Source organism: Pristiophorus japonicus, chromosome 6 (genome assembly GCF_044704955.1).
Source record: "Pristiophorus japonicus isolate sPriJap1 chromosome 6, sPriJap1.hap1, whole genome shotgun sequence".
In the NCBI taxonomy this organism is placed as follows: Eukaryota; Metazoa; Chordata; class Chondrichthyes; family Pristiophoridae; genus Pristiophorus; species Pristiophorus japonicus.
The window spans coordinates 230,878,417-230,886,346 of NC_091982.1; the positions used below are offsets into that span (position 1 = coordinate 230,878,417).

Genomic DNA, 7,930 nt, shown 5'->3' on the forward strand with positions numbered 1-7,930 from the left:
GTAATTGACCAATTCACTCGGTGGGTGGAAGCGTTCCCCACACGAAATTGTACGGCCACTACAGTGGCCAGGATACTGGCCGAGGAGATCATCCCCAGATGGGGGGTGCCGGTGCAAATGGATTCGGATCAGGGCACCCACTTCACGGGAGGGGTGATAAAGCCAGAGCTCGGGGATGGTAAAACGAATGACTCGAACCCTCAAGGTGGCAATTGCAAAGGCAATCCGAGAAACCGGGAGGACCTGGGTTGACGTGTTGCCCCTCATTCTAATGAAATTAAGAGCGATCCCAAACAAGATAACTAAACTGACCTCCTATGAGCTAATGACGGGTAGAGCAATGCAACTCCCAGAAGGGATCGTCACAGGAGTGACTGATGTGGGACCCTTAAGGGATAGGATCAGGAGGTACGTCCTGGAAATGAGCAACAGTCTTAAGGAGATGAGATCGCAGGTCAGGGATAAGCAGCTCTGACAGGACAAGAAATTAGAATCCACCGCCCTCCCAGATGTGCCCCAGGCAGGGACCTGCGTAATGGTAAAGGTCATCCCTGGGAAGCCTGGCTTTGCACCAAAATGGATAGGACCGTATGAGGTTATGATTTGCGGAGATACATGTGCCTGCGTCGACATGAGAGGACGGGGGCAGTGGAAACACTGGACCCAGCTTAAGGTTTTCGAGCCGAAAAACTAATGCCTGTAGTATCCACTATTCTTTGATTCGCCCACAGGCCAATAGAGACACTACAAGCAACATATACGGCCATTTTGCCTTTGACTATTTGTTAATATAGAGTGGTAAGATGAAACTGTGTGCCGCAGTCTGTATAATAGCCTTGGTGTACGTCAAGTGCAGCGCGTGAGAAGTGAGACGGAAGCGAGAACTCCATGTAAACACCTTTCTGTATATGTCATATGTTTATGCGCGAAATGGGAACTTTTCTCGTTGCTGGGTGTGCTCACATATCCCTATACATTCCAAAAGGGGGAATTCCTTTGCGCCCCATTCCCCTGACCCTAACTGAGACTGTCAAGTGGCTTCTGAGCCAGAATGGCACGGGAGGAGGGGGGCCAATGCAAGAACGAAGGATGAAAGGCGGGTCAAGAAAGGGATCACGGATGGGAGGAGGACCATCATACCGCTACCGTGTGGACAACCACGGGGATGTCACCGAGTGGGAGAGTGCTGGGTACCCCATTAGTCAAACATTCCAGGGATGGTACCAACCACCCTATGACCATAAAAGGAAACTCCCATACCTAGTCCTGACCAATATCTCGGGGATCGGGAGACCAACCTGGACTATATGTTTAACCCGAAACGACACCAGCGGAAGGGGACGTGTCATAGGGTACAGCGATTGCCCACACAACCTCAATATCACAACAGGCGCACGGGTCACTATCCTCTCACGCCTTCCGAATAAAACAGGTGGAGGTCCGTGGGCCCAGTCTTGGGACCCTGACACAATATATGAAATGGCAGCGTATAACGGCACGTATTTTGTGTGAGGGCATAGGGCATATCCCTGGTTACCCAGGTGATGGACAGGGTCCTGTTATTTGGGATATGTGGTCCCCTTTGTCAGACAGGTACGTACCCTGGCAGAGGTGCGTAACCAGGTCAACGAAGACGAGCGATTACCCCGGTAGAAAGACTCTTTGGAGTTGTGATGTTCCCATACGGGATAGGGCGCACCATGGATGAACTAAGAAACGTAGAGAGGGTTCTGGAACAAATAGCTAACGACACTGCCGAGGCGATGGAGAGCATAACAGCTGAAATAGTAGCCATACGTTCTACCGTACTTCAGAACCGAATGGCCCTAGATTACGTATTGGCCCAGAACGGAGGCACTTGCGCATTGATTGGGGCCGAATGTTGCACTTATATACCCAATAATTTGGAGAATATAACCAACCTAGCCGACCAGATAAGGAGAGAAGTGAGGAAACTAACCACCCCGGATGGTGCAGTTGGCTGGCTGGGGGGATGGATGTCTAAGTTGGGACAAAGTATTGTACAGGGGCTGATTTTGATTGTGGGCATATGCCTGGCCTTGTACCTCGCGGTAATGATGATTAAGATATGTATGTCCAAGTTGTGTACCGCGATACCCATAGCTGCCAGGACCCGCATCAACGATACAACAACCCAACTTCCACCCGCAACATATCAGAAGCTGCTCCTCCATTTTCAGCAGTACCACCAACTCCAGGCTCGCCCAAGAATCCTGGCACAAGACGACGAGACAGTCCGAATATAGGATTGGATTGTTCTTATCCGCATGAGATGGGAAAAGATCAAAAGGAGGGACTGTTGGAGAGAAATTCCTTAACCTATAACCTTTGTAACTTTTATAATGTATAGCCAGCTCCCCTGTCTTTCTCTGATGAATTATGGGACAGGGAGAGTGGTCAAGTAAGAAATGTATACTTAAGCAGAAGGCATGTGTAGTCTCCAAAGTCCGGTGACCCTGAGTCATGGAGTTAGGGGAAGTAAGACAATGGGCGGTTGGAAAGGCAAACAGATGTATATCGCTTGTACTAATAATAGCAAGATAGTTCCTTGTTTTTCTGCTGATGTGAGGAAAATAACCTCACTTGTGTGTGCGTATGCTAGTTAACCTTTGACTTACCACAATGTAAAGATAGATTGTCATAGCATTACCATATAGGGTAAGACGTTACAAAAATGTTAGATAATTGGACAATGGTGTAAGGGAGCGGGACCTCCCCCAAAGGTATAATTGTAACTTGGAAACTTCGCTCGGAGAGAAGGTGTGGCGAAGCTGCGGAGTTTCCCCACTTCTCCCAGAGCGCTCTGTACGAATAAACTGTGACGTTTCCCTCACTGTTCTCGGACTCGGTGTGGAATTTATTTCCCTAAGTGTCCTCACTCTAGGAGCTGCAATAAAGGACTATAGTCAATACAGTTCAAGTGCCATGCCCTGCCTTGTGGAATCATTAAGAGAGTGCTTGCATACACAACAACTGGCGATGAGATTACGAATTTCCACGCACAACATGTCTAATCTAAGCAACTTCCAACAATTCGCTGATGGGGAAGATTGGGATGCCTTTGTGGAAAGGCTAGAACACTTTTTCATCGCCAACGACCTGGCTGGGGACTTACCGACCTCGCTGGTGAACAAGCGCAGGGCCATCCTGCTCAGCAGTTGTGGGCCCACTATCCATGGCCTCGTCAGGGACCTGCTAGCCCCAGCGAAGATGACAACCAAGACCTGTGTGGAGCTCGTAACTTTAATACAAGAATAACTTAAGCCCAAAGAGAGCATCCTCACAGCCAGGCACTGGTTTTACACTCACTGGCGGCCCGAAGGCCAAGAAATTGCTAAATATGCTGCAGATCTAAGAAGGTTGGCTGCACCGTGTGATTTTGGCGACCACCTCACCGAAGCACTAAGGGACATCTTTGGTATTGGAATCGGCCACGAGGGCCTCCTCCATAAACTGCTCTCTGCGGACACTACGGTCACCCTGCAGAAGGCTTTCATGATTTCGGTTTGCGATTCCAAACGAATGATGCCCCACACCCAGGACTCTAACCCGACAAGTACAGTGAACAGAATGGCGACTTTCAGAGGCAAGAATGCTGCCCGAGTCCCACAATCCTGAGTCCGCCACATGGGGCAAACCGGCTAGCCCCGTGCTGGCATTGTGGAGGAAACCACAGGGCCCACCAGTGCCGATACAAAGACTATACCTGCAAAGGCTGCAACGCGAAAGGTCACCTTCTTAGAATGTGTAGAAGAAATTTTACTCACTGCGTCGCTGAAGGATCGGCCGATCACCTGGGCTCCAACACTGACGAAGACAAAGCTGCTCAGCCCCTGGATGAGGTGTACGGAATGTATACCTGCTCCACCAAGAGTTCCCCGTGGAAGATGGAAGTAGAAATCAACAGGGTTCCAGTCTCGATGGAGATCGACACAGGGGCGAGCCAATCGTTGATGAATCAGACGGCCTTTGAGAAACTCTGGGACAATCCCACCAAACGACCAAAACTCTCCCCAATCCAGGCAAAGCTGCTCACCTACACAAAAGGCACCATCCCAGTCGTTGGCAGCGTGGACTTCCAGGTGTCCCATGGCAGCGCGATGTACAAGCTCCCCCTGTGGATCGTTGCCGGTGATGGTCCAATGCTGCTGGGAAGAAGATGGATGAAGCAAGTCCAAATCGGTCGGAGCGACGATGGCCTCCGGGCCCCAGCGATCGATATCCCATGTGGCCCCAAACTTGGACCCATCGCAGCACCTAGAAATCCTACTGTCCAGCTCGACTGCGTGGCGACGACACAACACCTCAGCGAGATGATCCAACCCGAACGACCAGACCTCACCTTCCGGGCCGTGGCAGGACTCCGGGGGAAGAAGATCGGTGCAGAAGGTAGATTCCCAGCATCCGTGGCAGAACCTGAGGAGAAAAGGATCACCGCAGCCTACCTCACGGAGAGAGAGAAGATGGCAGCCGCACCACGAGGCGAAGAACCTGGAATCAAGATGGCCGCGATCAAACCACAAGGGGCAGTGTTGAGGGAGCAACACGTGTTACCGTGCGGCGAACCGGATTGGGGTAATGATTGCAAGGCCCTCTTAAAGGAGACCAGCAACCCAAGACAATTAAAGGGATAGTTTCACTCTAGGCACAGCGATGCCAGTGACATTAAAGATAACAGTGCAGTAAATGAATACAGGTATACAAATGTAATGTTAAATGGTGATACCAGCAAAACTAATGGGAGAAATGTAACGAATGCTTCTAAAAGTGATGTAAGTAACGAATTTGTACTGTTGAAAAGTGATGCCAGAAATGCTAATGTGATAACTGTAACCCTGTACAGAGATACCGATACACAAGAAAGCGTTGTAAGTGCAAAATGTAAAAGTGTAAAGAGAGATAACAATGTCGAGTCGACAAGTAGAGATCGGAGCCAATATGTCATGTATGCTAAAGGTAGGATGATAAATGACATTGGGTTCTACAGGTATAATGACAATGCCTGAGAAAACCCTCTGTGGGAGACACCCAGGCCCAGTGGGCTACCTGGCCATGTAGCCTGCGCTTTCGGGACCAATGTGATGCCCCAGGAAGGGCTCACACACACCCAGTGCGAGCAGGCCCACTGCAGGGACAGCGGTCAATGGGCAGCACAGCCACCACAACTGGCAACCTGCCCCAGATCGGTCCTACCCCCCCCTGGTCACCAGGGCCAGCACCGAGAGCGAGAGACCAGTACCCTCCAGCTTTCCCAGCGGACCCTGGGATGACCAGACTTCCACCACAAATGGAGAACAAGGAGCCCACACAGCCCTGTGGCCCTGCCCACTACCAAATGCCACCACTTACCCATTCTACAGTGTATGTACCTTACCCATTGCACTGGCTCCACCACTGAGGAACCCTCCAACAGTGACACCCACATGGTCTGTGTGTGAAGGGGGGCAAATGGATGAGGGCAGCCACAAGCACAGGGATTACACTCAGCACCCACACAACCCTCACCACAACCTCCCACAGCCCACTACTGATCACCTCCCCATGTCATGGCAATAAAGACTTGGGAAAGGCTTGGGGGGGGAGTGTTATTATATATGCATGCCAATGATGTACTGATGTACTATAACACTAGACCTGAATGTACCTTCACCCTGTATATACCATACCTGTACACCAGAGGGTGCTGCTGCTGGAGACCTAAGGGTCACCTGTACACTGCAGGTAATCAAGTATAAAAGGGTCACCTCTTGGTGTCCTCACTCTAGGAGCTGTAATAAAGGACTACAGTCTGTATAGTTCAAGTGCATATCCTGCCTTGTAGAGTCACTAAGAGAGTGCTTGCATACACAACAGAGCCAATCAAGTGGCTGCTTTGTCCTGGATGGTGTCGAGCTTCTTGAGTGTTGTTGGAGCTGAATTCATCCAGGCAAGTGGAACGTATTCCATCACACTCCTGACTTGTGCCTTGTAGATGTTGGAAAGGCTTTGGGGAGTCAGGAGGTGAGACACTTGCCGCAGAATACCCAGCCTCTGAACCGCTCTTGTTGCCACAGTATTTATGTGGCTGGTCCAGTTAAGTTTCTGGTCAATGGTGACTCCTAGGATATTGATGGTGGAGTAAGACTGGTAAGGCTACAAAACTATCTATACAATGCAGCTCTGACATTTAATTGTGTTTTATATCTTGTGAATATATGTGCAGTATTCTCCTATAACTGGCACGGTGAAGGGATAATTCTCTTCATGTACTGCCTGACTTTGACCTAGCTTTGAGCTATACAGCTGGACTTTGAAACTAGAATGAATGCATAAAGTGTTTGATATGGTTTCCCTATTGAGGGAGAAGTTAACTCCGGGCTAAGTACTTTGAAGAATAATTACTTAACCCTCAAGCCTCTATTCTTTTCCTTTAGAATAATGTTTAAAATTCCCCAGTTTCTGTTTGTGCCTATGACTTGTCAATCACACCTAGATGTCTTCCTGTCAGATATTTGCCTCGTGAATTTTACCAGGCAGAAAACGGCCAATTGGCATGTACTCATTTTCACATTTCTCAAACAGTTATAGTCGTATTAGGCGGTCTCTCCTATCGAGGATGATCTGCTTCCACACTAAAAAGGGATGAGTTCACAGGTATTTCAATGAGGGTCCTGACATTCTAGGTCCCGAACTACATACAAATGAATTGTTTCATCGGCGGTATTTCTGAACCGGAATCAGGACAACCGTTCGATGAGGAAATCAAAATGCAGCTGGCAACGTTCAACTATCTTCACTCCCTGCTCTTCTACTATATCTTTCCTCACTTGGTCCCTGTGGTCAGAAAGTACACACAGGAAACAATGCTGGTATGTGACCCATTAAATTCCCAGTTGGAGCTGATATAGACTATTACTTGCAATCAAAAGAAGAACTTGAAGCTGTTGGACGTAACAAATGTGTTTATGCTGCTCAATCGAATGGCTGCTAAGCAGTTAAAGTAGAATAAATCCTTATATCCTAAAACTTCTTTGGAGTGTGTGGATACTTTATTCACAATCCAAGTGCACTTCTCATTATTTGGGCAGCAAAACCATATTTGACACATTGAACAGGTTGGGGCACTTGTGATTCCAGTTGAGTTGCTAGTTGAGGTGTGGTAAGCGATGAAATTATCTGACATGCATAATCATAGAGAGTCCCTCGGAATCGAGGAAGACTTGCTTCCACTCCCAAAGCGAGTTCTCTGATGGTTGCACAGTCCAATGCAAGAGCCACAGACCCTGTTACAGGTGGGACAGACATTCATCGAGGGAAGGGTTGGGTGGGGCTGGTTTGCCGCGTGCTCCTTCTGCTGCCTGCGCTTGACCTCTTCACGCTCTTTGCGTTGAGACTTGAAGAGCTCAACGCCCTCCCGGATACACTGTCTCCACCTTGGGCGGTCTTCGGCCAGGGTCTCCCAGGTGTCAGTGGTGATGTCACACTTTACCAGGGAGACTTTGAGGGTGTCCTTGTAATGTTTCCGCTGCCCACCTTTGGCTCGTTTACCATGAAGGAGCTCCGCATAAAGCATTTGCTTAGGGAGTCTCGTAACATTATGGAGCTGATAACGCTCCCCACTCTCAGTGCTGGCAGCACCAGCCTTGCTGCACCTGTACACCTGGATAGCGGGAGGTCATTTCAATTCCAGAATTTCCTGGCAATCCATACGTGTCACTAATGATCACCAAGAATGCAATCCAGACAGCAGTAGCCAGTAAAAAGTTGCTGCCTGCCTGCTGTGTGCTGGGCAACTGTCTGACATGGGGGTAGAGGCACCAGACATAGGACAAGAGGCAAGAGGCAAAGGAGTCTATGCAGACAAGAATGCCCAAATATTTGCTTCTTATTAAATCTTTGCACCTGATATTGTGACCTTGGCCACTTCCAT

General features: G+C 49.1%; 1 long non-coding RNA gene across 1 annotated transcript in view; it reads left to right on the forward strand.

Annotated features, from left to right (window-relative positions):
- Nucleotides 1–2,837, forward strand: part of LOC139265400 (uncharacterized) — a 51,428-nt gene extending 48,591 nt beyond the window's left edge. Inside the window, exon 3 of the long non-coding RNA XR_011593552.1 lies at nt 732–2,837. This is a non-coding gene — a long non-coding RNA (uncharacterized lncRNA). The remainder of the gene's footprint in view (nt 1–731) is intronic.
- The last annotated feature ends 5,093 nt before the right edge of the window (nt 2,838–7,930 follow it).